Consider the following 11,347-nt stretch of genomic DNA (forward strand, 5'->3'; position numbering starts at 1 on the left):
CCACAAACATTCCCTAAACCCCAAACATTCCCTGATCCCTGAACCAAACATTCCCTGAACCCCAAACATTCCCTGATCCCTGAACCAAACATTCCCTGATCCACAAACATTCCCTGATCCCTGAACCAAACATTCCCTGATCCCTGAACCAAACATTCCCTGATCCCTGAACCAAACATTCCCTGAGCCACAAACATTCCCTGAGCCACAAACATTCCCTGATCCCTGAGATACAAATATTTCCTGATCCCTGATCCCTGAACCAAACATTCCCTGATCCCTGATCTACAAACCTTCCCTGATCCCTGAACCAAACATTCCCTGATCCCTGATCCACAAACATTCCCTGATCCCTGAACCAAACATTCCCTGATCCACAAACATTCCCTGATCCCTGAACCACAAATGATCCCTGATCCCAGAGCCACAAACCTTCTCTGATCTACAAACATTCTCTGAGCCAAAAACCTTCCCTGATCCCTGAACCAAACACTCCCTGATCCTTGATCCACAAACATTCCCAGAGCCACAAACCTTCCCAGATCCTTGATCCACAAACATTCCCTGATCCACAAACTTTCCTTGATCCCTGAGATACAAATATTCCCTGATCCCTGATCCCTGAACCAAACATTCCCTGATCCACAAACATTCCCTGATCCACAAACATTCCCTGATCCCTGAACCACAAATGATCCCTGATCCCAGAGCCACAAACCTTCCCTGATCCACAAACATTCTCTGAGCCAAAAACCTTCCCTGATCCCTGAACCAGACACTCCCTGATCCTTGATCCACAAACATTCCCAGAGCCACAAACCTTCCCTGATCCCTCTTTCCTTGCCAGGGATGGGCAGCAGGACATTCCCAGTCCCTGTCCCCTCCTGCTGCTCCATTGTCCCCCCAGCCCCACCCCAGAGCCCAGGGAGGAGCCCCCCAAGCTCCCAAATCGGATTCTGACGCCAGCCCAGCTGACCTGGAGGCTCTGGGCGTGTTGTCACTTCCATGGGACACATTAATCTGCTCCCTGACTCCTCAGAGCATCCCTGGATAACGAGGAGTGTCCCACGGGCCAGCTCTTCCTCAAAGAATTTGTCACCGGCCATAAATTCTGGGAGATTTCTTCCTGCCAGCCCTAAAACTGCTCACAAAGTAATGGGATTTGTCCAAAGCCTTTAACAGGCTGTTCCCCTTGATTTAAAGGCTGTTGAAGTGTCTTTGTTTCCTTAGCACATTATTAATCCACATTCTGGCTCCGAGATGCCTCCAGAGCTGGAGATTTGGGAATGAGAGCAGGAAAGGGCAGCTGGAAGGGCTCAGGCAGTGAAAAACCAGCTCAGGGTAACTCCAGACTGGGAATAAGCAAAGGTTCTCCGTGCCTGGAGCTCCTCCTGGGATGGACACACTCAGCTCCTGGACTTTGAACATAAATATGGGAATTATTCCCTGTCCCGACTCTGGGAATTGCAGTCCCAGCTCTGGGAAACGTCAGCTCCAGCCCTGGGGAGGGTTCTCAGCTTCCCCAAGGTCCCTGCACCATTTCAGGGGTGTTTCCCTCGGGGTGGGGACACCTCAAACTGCCGGCTCCAGGATCCATCCCGGGGATCAAAACTGGGGAAGGCTCAGCCCAGAGCCACTCCCAGTTCATCCCAGTCCCAGCCCCAGCCCATCCCAGTCCCAGCTCCTGACCCTTCCCAGCCCCAGCTCCCAGTTCATCCCAGCCCCAGCTCCCAGTTCATCCCAGTCCCATCTCCTGACCCATCCCAGTCCCAGCTCCTGACCTTTCCCAGTCCCAGCTCCCAGTTCATCCCAGCTCCCAGTTCATCCCAGCTCCCAGCTCCCAGTTCATCCCAGTCCCATCTCCTGACCCATCCCAGTCCCAGCTCCTGACCCTTCCCAGTCCCAGCTCCCAGTTCATCCCAGCTCCCAGTTCATCCCAGTCCCAACTCCTGACCTTTCCCAGTCCCAGCTCCCAGTTCATCCCAGTCCCATCTCCTGACCCATCCCAGTCCCAGCTCCTGACCCTTCCCAGTCCCAGCTCCCAGTTCATCCCAGCTCCCAGTTCATCCCAGTCCCAACTCCTGACCTTTCCCAGTCCCAGCTCCCAGTTCATCCCAGTCCCATCTCCTGACCCATCCCAGTCCCAGCTCCTGTTTCCACGCAGGAATTTTCCCAATATCCAATTTAAAACACCCCTGGCACAGCTCGAGGCCGTTCCCCCTTGTCCTGTTGTTCCCTGGGAGCAGATCCCGATTTCCTCCCGGCTCCTCCTGTCGGGAATTGTGGAATATTTATAAATACAGTCACATTCCCGAATCCAGCACCTGGACATCCCAAACTCCCCCCAGTTCCGCACATCCAAAAGTGGCAGAGCCGGGGAACGGGGACAAGGATCAAACCCAGCCGGCGCTGCCTAGTTTGGTGTTAATTTGCTTTTTTCCCGGTTTTTATGAGCCAATAAAAGAGGATGAGGCTTCCCTCAGCACAAACCCAGGGATCAGTTTACGGAAAATCAGCCTGGAAAATAGGGAGGGTGTTTCTGCTGTGTGCAAACAACCCCAGAAATGCTGAGTAATTCCTGGAGCATGGGAAGCAATCATTACTTTTAATTACCAATTAAATGACTCGGTAATTTCTCGCATTCAAGCAGCAATGGAACTGCAAACAATGCCAAGCAAATCGGGTCTTTAGCATTTAATTACCGGGCTCTGCCATGAATTATTGAGCAAATGGGCAAAGACTCAGCTCCCAAGAACTCCGGTGCTGCAGTTGAGGGATTTTTATCGTTCCTGGGTTTGTTTGGAGCCGCCCTCCACGTGCAGCAACGCCCGGAGCAGCGGCCGAGGCTTCGTGTGGATCTCGGAGTTAATTCCCCCAAAATAACCCGGGCTGGAAACGCACCAGGGTGGGATCGTCAGTCCCAGCTCTGCTCCTGTCACGGAATTCCAGGATGGAATTAAGGAGGGACCTTAAAACCCATCCAGAGCCGCCTCGGGAATTCTCTGGAATTATTCACCCACCCAGTTCAGAGACAAGCAGGAGAGGGAGGAGAAGGGGGAGAGCAAAGCCTGGCTGGGTTTGGTCCGTGTCCTTCCCAAAGCTCGACAGGTGTCCAACCTCACCCTGGGGAGAACTTTAACCTGGAGAACGTCCCTGCATCCCTGAAACCCTGAATTCCTGATTCCTTCCATCCCTGCATCCCTGAAACCCTGAATTCCTAATTCCTTCCATCCCTCATCCCTGAATCCCTGATTCCTTCCATCCCTGAATCCCTGAAACCCTGAATTCCTGATTCATTCCATCCTTGAATCCCTGAGTTCCTGATTCCTTCCATCCCTGCATCCCTGAATTCCTGATTCCTTCCATCCCTGCATCCCTGAATTCCTGAATCCCTGATTCCTTCAGTCTCTGCATCCCTGAAACCCTGAATTCCCGATTCCTTCCATCCCTCATCCCTGAATCCCTGATTCCTTCCATCCCTGATTCCCTCCATCCCTCATTCCTTCCATCCCTCCATCCCTGCATTCCTGATTTTTTCCACCTCTCTTTCCCTCCATCCCTCCTTTCCTCATCCCTCCAGGCTTTGCAGGACGCGTGGGGCACGGCAGGACCGAGCAGGAGACCTGAGGGACCCCCAGCAGCACCCCCGGAGCGGAGCTGCTCCTCCTCATCCTCATCCTCCTCCTCCTCCTCCTCCTCCTCCTCCTCCTCCTCCTCCTCCTCCTCCTCCTCTCCTCTCCTCTCCTCCCCCGCAGTGCCGAAGCCGCTCCCGTCACCGAGATGAGCTGATAAAAATGCAGATCGATGGCAGGGCCAGGGCTCAGCTCCCGGAAATCGATGCCGTTCCCATGCTGCGAACTCGGGATTTTATCCACCCTGGGGCGGCTCAGAGCTGCAGGAACGGGGGGATCCCATTCCTGCCTCCCTCCTGATCAAATCCGGCCGCAGCTCCCAGCACTCGGAGCAAACCGGGCAGGGAAAGGAGCTGGGAGCTGCTGGTGGATCGGAGGGGCTGCCCTGAGCTTCCTGAGGCTCCCCAGATCCAGACTCTGCTCCAGGGATGTGCGGGGGGTGGGCACAGCTGGGGATGGACGGGATTTGGGAAACCAGGAATGGCCACAGGCCCAGCGGGGTCCAGATCCCAGCGGGGTCCAGATCCCAGCGGGGTCCAGATCCCAGCACAGCCCTGGATCCCAGCGCGGTCCTGGATCCCAGCACAGCCCTGGATCCCAGCACAGCCCTGGATCCCAGCGGGGTCCTGGATCCCAGCGGGGTCCTGGATCCCAGCACAGCCCTGGATCCCAGCGGGGTCCTGGATCCCAGCACAGCCCTGGATCCCAGCGGGGTCCTGGATCCCAGCGGGGTCCTGGATCCCAGCGGGGTCCTGGATCCCAGCACAGCCCTGGATCCCAGCACAGCCCTGGATCCCAGCAGGGTCCTGGATCCCAGCACAGCCCTGGATCCCAGCGGGGTCCAGATCCCAGCACAGCCCTGGATCCCAGCAGGGTCCTGGATCCCAGCACGGCCCTGGATCCCAGCACAGCCCTGGATCCCAGCGGGGTTCTGGATCCCAGCGGGGTTCTGGATCCCAGCACAGCCCTGGATCCCAGCAGGTCCCTCTGGCCCGTCCCCATCCTCTCCTCAGCCAAAAGCTCCTCCATGGCTTCATTCCAGAGCCAGGAACGGGTTGGGATGAGTGACACACACGGGGCTCACACAGAGCCGGAGGGAAGGAGCATCCCCAGAACCAGACCCCAAATCCTCTCATCCCACTGCCGGAACCGTCCCGCCGTGGCAGGCAGGGGCAGAAGGGGGACAGGACTGTCCCTCTGCAGCTGCCAGCCCAGTCCTGCCCCGGGGGATTCGTGTCCCGCCGCCCCCAGCTCTGGCTGCAGCTCCTGTGGATCCCGGCTCCGGCCCCGTGCCAGGATCCAGGCAGGTCCCGCCTGTCCCCGCCCTGTGCCAGGACACTTTGTGCCATCCCGGTGCCAAGCACTCTCCATCACTGCCTGGTTTGTGTCCCTGCCGTGCCCCAGCGGACAGAGGCGTTCCTGGAAGCACCTTGGCAGCCGAGCCCGGCTGCAATCCCAGTCTGGGGACACCAGGGCCGCGTCTGCCCCAGCCCGGCCCCGCCCGGGCAGGACTGGAGTTCCCTTGGGGACAAGGTTCCCTCCCTGCCGCTCTCAGGGAATGTTCCTGATCTCCCCACAGCAGAATCCAGCCGTTTATCCCAAGCCCTGGCAGCAGCTCCAGTTCCAGCCCCTCCTTCCTTGGGGGAGCCTTGGGCGCCTCCCTGGCGCTCCTGACCTGGGAAGGAGGAGGAGGATCCCAAATCCCATGGATGGAGCAGCTGCATGGGATCCAGCAGAGACCTCCAGCACCCCCAGCTCTGCCCTTCCCGGGGACCCCAATCCCTGCTGGAATCCAGGGGAAGGGGGTGCCCGGATCCCCCAGGTGCTCCCTCAGCCCTTGGGAGGCTCAGGGGACACGGGGCCCGTCCCCAGCCGCGGCTCAGATCGGGATCCCCGCCTGGGATGCTCCAGGCAGGGATGAAGGAATGAAAGGAGAGTTACAAAACACGAGTCCCTGGAGCAGGGAGGGGAATTTGGCCGGCACCGCTCACCCTTCCAGGCCTTAATCCCCTCGTTAGCACAGCCCGGCGCAATTAAAGACAAACTCCCAGCCCTGCAATGCAGAGGGGCTGCGGGAGATCCCGGGAATTCAGGCGCTGGAGTCCCTGGGATGAGGAGCCCTTCCCACCCCGGGCAGCTCCGTGGGTTTTCCAGCTGAATTCCAAGAGCTCTCCCATCCCAGAGGATCCTCATCCCCCTGGCTGGGCAAGCAGGATCGTGGAGACAGCGAGGGTGGGATGGCAAAGCCACCTGGGCTCACACAGGGACACCCCAAAGGGAACTGTGGGACCATGGAATGGGCTGGGAGGGTCCTGGGGGTCCCCAGTACCCCAGGCTGCTCCAGGCCCCGTCCAGCCTGGCCTCCAGAGCCAAACCAGTCCAGTAACTCCTGCCCTGCCTTTCTGGAGCTCCCAGGAGTTTGTTCCTCTCCATGGCCCCAGCAGCAGTTTGGGATCTCTGCTCCAAACCATTCCCACGAACTGGGCAATTCCAGCAGAAGCCAAATGTGCTTCCCAAGAAACGTTTGGAATCCAAAAATCCTCCCTGAAGGAGGTTCTGCCTGGTGGTTGGGATGCAGAGACACAGTGGGCACCAAGCCCTGGGGACAGGAAGGGAAAACACACAAGGTTTGGGAGGATGGTTGAACCCATCTGTGCTCTGATCACAATCCCATCACAATCAACAATTCCAGACTCACTCCAGTCCCTCTTTGGGTTCCCAAGCTCTTGCAGTTCCAGCTCCTTCTTCCAAAACATCCTCCAGCTCCGCTCCAAATCCCAGTTTTCCGTCCCTGCCCCCAGGCCCTGGAGCTCCCCCATCCCGCATTTCCCTCCCATCCACCATTATCCCTTTAATGCGGGTTTAACGCCCCGCCCCGGGCCGCAGCCGCAGCCTCACAGCTCCGAGGTTCCCCTCGAGGGATCCGATCCATGGATCCGGTTTTGTGGGGCGCGTTCGGAGCCGGAGCAGCTCCAGGCGGGCTGGGCCAGCCCGGGCCGGCAGCGCCTCCTCCGCGGGGCTGCAGCTCCCGGAGCTCGGGATTCACAGCAGCGATTCCAGAGAGCTCGGCCCGAGCGCGAGGGTGTCACCGGCTGCTGTCACCGCTCCTGTCACTGTTCTGTCACCCGCTGCTGTCACCGTTCCTGCCACAGCTTCTACCACCCGCTCCTGTCACCCGCTGCTGCTACCAGCTGCTGTCACAGCTCCTGCCACCCGCTCCTGCCACCAGCTCTTGTCACCCACTGCTGCCACCCTCTCCTGCCACAGCTCCTGCCATCCTCTCCCATCACCCTCTCCTGCCACTGCTCCTGCCACCTGCTTCTGTCACCCTCTCTTGTCACGGCTTCTGTCACCGTCTCCTGTCACCCGCTCCTTTTATCCTCTCCCATCACCCTCTCCTGCTACCCGCTCCTGCCATCCTCTCCTATCACCCATTTCTGTCACCCTCTCCTGCCATCCACTCTTTTCACCATCTCCTGCCACCTGCTCCTGCCACCCTCTCCTGTCACGGCTCCTGTCACCCTCTCCTGTCTCCGTGTCAGGCGGAGCTGCGGACCCGCGGCCGCCGCTCCAAGCTCCGGCTTTTCCTGCAGCCGCCCAAGGCCCTGCTGCTGCCCCAGCCCCGGCCCGGCCTGGCACGGGCAGGGCACAGGCTGGGCACGGGCTGGGCACGGGCAGGGCACGGCTCGCTCCGTCCCGCTGAGCCCCGGGCACGCCGCCCCGGCAGCAGATTTCCCTGGCAGCGGGAGAGCCGCGGGGACAGCGGGACCCGCCCGGCCGGGGCCACCGGCAACAGGTGGATGGAGCCTCGGGGACAGCAGGCGCTGCTGGTGGCCCTGGAGCTGCCCCAGATCATGGGATCAGGGAGTTGTTTACGTTGGAAAAGCCCCCAGGATGATGGAGCCCGTTCCCAGCAGTGGCCAGGCCACCCCGACCCCTGTCCCCAAGTGTCACATCCCTCCAAACCCCAGCAGGGATGGGGACTCCCCCAGGGCCGCTGTGCCCGTGCCTGAACCCTGAAATCCTCCCAATATCCAACCTAACACCCAAATATTATCCTAATATCTCCTAATATCCAACCTGCCTGGCACAGCCTGAGGCCCTGTCCTCGTGTCCTTCCATCCTTCCTGGCGGGATTTGCAGCTCGGGGGTTTCACCCGCGCCACTCCCTGCAGTTCTCAGGGATGATCCCACCTGTCTCCCTTCCCCGTGGGGAGAGACCCCGAGCACATTCCCGAGCACATTCCCGAGCAGCCTCCCAGGGCTGATCAGGGAAAAACAGCCTCGCCCAAAGATCTGGGCACCGCCTGGAGCAGCCGGGGCTGCGCTGCCCCCGCAGCCAGCCAGCCCCTGCTCCCACCCGTCCCTCGGCCGGGAAAACCATTCCCAGCTCCCGTCGCACCCCAGCCCTGCCCAGCACCGCCGGAGCCAGCCCGGAATCACCTCCTGTGCTCCGGGGCTGTTCCTGCCCGGGAACAGGGGCTGGGAGGAGGCAGAGCCCCCCGGGAATGGCAGGGAGCAGGGGATGGCGCTCAGCTCCGGGGGAGCCCCAAACCGCCCCCAATCCCATCCCCGGCACTGCCGGAGCTTCATCTCATGTTCACCACGAGGCTCTGCACCAAAAACTGCCTCAGACTCGCCGAATTCCCGGTGCCACGGGCAGGGCTGCCCGGCACCCCGGAGATCCCGCAGCTCCCGGGGCCGAGCGTGAAACGGCCGCGGCTCCTCCGAGGGGCGGCTCCGGGGCTCAGCCCCTTGTCCCGGGGTCCTGCGGGATCCCCCCCGCTCCCGCACAGACCCCCGGCTCCAGCAGCGACCGAGCAGCTCCGTTTCATCCCAAAGTTTCCCGAAGCCGCCCTCCCCCGCCTCGCCGACTCGGGGTGGGCATCCCCAAATCCCCTCCGCGCTCTGGGGCTCGGGCAGCAGAACCCCAAAATCAGCAGCTTTGCAGCAGCCGCAGGAATTCCTTATTTTCCACTTCTTCTTCCCCGAAATGCCCACCCCAGTTTTTATCTAACAGCGATGTTTTTTTACAAAATTCCCCTTTTTTTCTCTCTCCGCCCACCCCGGGCTGTCACAGACCCGCGGGCGCACCCCGAGCCCGGGGAGACCGCGCGGCTCCGGACCCCCCTCCCCGCAGGGAGCCCACCCGGGGCAGGGGGCAGCCGGCACCGGGATGGGTACCGGGATGGGCACCGGGATGGGCACCGGGATGGGCACCGGGAGCGGCACCGGGAGCGGAGTCCCCCCGCATCCCGCAGCGCCCCTGCGGAGCCGCGGGCGGGCGGTGCCCGGTGCAGCCCCGCGGTTTCCCCACCAAACTTTCCCGGTTCCCCCCGGTTTCCCCCCGGTTCTCCCCCGCTCACCTGCGCTCCGGGCGCCGGGCGGGGGCCGCGCCCGCCCCGCCGCTCCCCGAGCCCATCCGGACCGGCCCCGCTCCCGGTGCCGCCGCCGTTCCCGGCCGCTCCACGGCGCAGCTTCCCGGCCGGGGAGCGGAGCGGAGCCGCCGGCGCTTGCGGGGCCGGGGTTTGAATTCCTCCGAGCGGCCCTGATTGGGCTGAGGAAGGCGGGGGGAGCCGCGAGAGGGGGGGCGGAGTGAGGATTCGGGGTGGGGAGGGAGGGACGCGCGGGGTGCGGGGATGCGGAGGGTGTGGAGGGATGCGGGGGATGAGAGCGATGGAGGATGCGGGAGATGGAGGATGCGGGGGTGTGGTGGCGGCGTGGGGGGGATGCAGCGGCTGGGAGGAGGCGGGAGGGGGTGGGAAACACGCGGGGCCGCGGGGGGATGGGAGAGCGTGGGGATGCGGAAAGGTGTGCGGGGTGCGGGGGGAGGGGGGGCCCTGGGGGGATTTTGGGGATGTGGTAACCCGGGGATACAGGTGGAGTGCGGGGATGCAGATTTGTGGTGCCCTGGGGGGATTTTATGGGTGTGGTACCCTGGGGGGATTTTAGGGATGCAGAGATGTGGTACCCTGGGGGGATTTTAGGGATGTGGTAACGCGGGGATACAGGTGGAGTGGGGGAGATGCAGGGATGTGGTTCCTGGGGGGATTTTAGGGATGCAGGGATGTGGTGTCCTCAGGGGATTTTAGGGGTGTGGTACCCTGGGGAGATTTTAGGGATGCAGTATCCTGTGGAGATTTTAGGGGTGTGGTGCCCTCAGGGGATTTTAGGGATGCGGTATCCTGGGGGATTTTAGGGATGCAGTATCCTGTGGGGATTTTAGGGATGCAGTATCCTGGGGGGATTTTAGGGATGTGGTACCCTGAGGGGATTTTAGGGGTGCAGTATCCTGGAGGGATTTTAGGGGTGCAGTATCCTGGGGGGATTTTAGGGGTGTGGTGCCCCGGGGGTGCAGGGGCTGTGCTGTCGTGGGGCAGATGCCGAGGAATGCGCTGGGGACACCCGGGGAGGTGACAGCACAGGGACAGGGGCTGCAGTGGGTGTGGTCCTGCAGGAGGACCCTGAGCGTGCAGGGAGGGGCAGAGCCATGGGAATGCTGTGAAAATACGGGACTGGGGGGTCCAGGCGGCTGCAGGGGCATCCATGGGAGCGGCCCTGAGGATGTGGGGGTGCCGGGAAGGGGACAGAGCAGAGGGTGACCCTATTTTCCCTCCATCCCTTGTCCCAGGTCCCTCCTGAGCCCCTTTGGGCCCTGGAAAGGGCTCTGAGCTCTCCCTGGAGCTTCTCCTCCCCAGCTGAACGCCCCCAGCTCTCCCAGCCTGGCTCCAGAGATGCCCCCGGATCCCACATGGATCCATGCAGGAGATGCGCAGAGATTCCCTTCGGTGTGGCACGGACCTCGGGATGCTGGGAGCGAGGATAAACTCTGCCAGGGCTCCCACCTGACACTCCACAGAAAATTCCACAATTCCCCGAAAATCACCAGCCCTTGCTGTGGGCACGGCAGAGTCACACAGACCCGAGGAGGCTGGTGGGAAAAAAAAAAAAAAAAAAAGAAAGAAAAAGGGAGAAAACGCCTGGAAAAGAGTTGCTGTGCACGGCTTCGGTGTCTCCATGGCTACGGGAGCTGTGGCAGACGTTCCCGGGGAACTCGGACGTGCCGGTGCCAATGGAGACCGCGGGGCTCATCCCCGCCAGGGCGGGTCCCCCCACATCCCTTGGGATCGGAGCAAAAAGGAGAGATCCCATCCCATCCCTGTATCCCTGTATCCCATCCCTGTATCCCTGTATCCCATCCCTGTATCCCTGTATCCCATCCCTGTATCCCATCCCTGTATCCCATCCCTGTATCCCATCCCTGTATCCCATCCCATCCCTGTATCCCTGTATCCCATCCCTGTATCCCTGTATCCCATCCCTGTATCCCATCCCTGTATCCCTGTATCCCATCCCTGTATCCCTGTATCCCATCCCATCCCAGGGCCCGCGGGGCCAGCGCCCGGCGCTTGGCCCCAAGGAATTCTGAGCCTGTATTCCCGGGAAATCTGAGCCTGTGTTCCCGGCAAATCTGTGTTCCCAAATTTCCCAAGGAATTCTAAGCCTCAGTTCCCAGAAAGCTGAAACTGTGTTCCCAAGCCTCTGTTCCCAAGGAAAACTGAATCTCTGTCCCCAGGAAAGCTGAATCTCTGTTCCCAGGGAATTCTGAATCTCTGTTCCCAGGAATTCTGAATCTCTGTTCCCAGGAATTCTGAGCCTCTGTTCCCAGGGAATTCTGAGCCTCTGTTCCCAGGAATTCTGAGCCTCTGTTCCCA

The 11,347-nt window shown here is 60.9% G+C and overlaps 1 protein-coding gene across 1 annotated transcript in view; it reads right to left on the reverse strand.

Annotated features, from left to right (window-relative positions):
- CTXN1 (cortexin 1) overlaps positions 1-9,192 on the reverse strand; it is a 16,307-nt gene extending 7,115 nt beyond the window's left edge. The window contains exon 1 of the mRNA XM_056512675.1: positions 8,999-9,192. The gene's annotated coding sequence lies outside the window, so the exon portion shown is untranslated. The remainder of the gene's footprint in view (positions 1-8,998) is intronic.
- Between the last annotated feature and the right edge of the window lie 2,155 nt (positions 9,193-11,347).

The sequence above is a fragment of the Oenanthe melanoleuca genome, chromosome 28 (assembly GCF_029582105.1).
Source record: "Oenanthe melanoleuca isolate GR-GAL-2019-014 chromosome 28, OMel1.0, whole genome shotgun sequence".
Taxonomy (NCBI): domain Eukaryota; kingdom Metazoa; phylum Chordata; class Aves; order Passeriformes; family Muscicapidae; genus Oenanthe; species Oenanthe melanoleuca.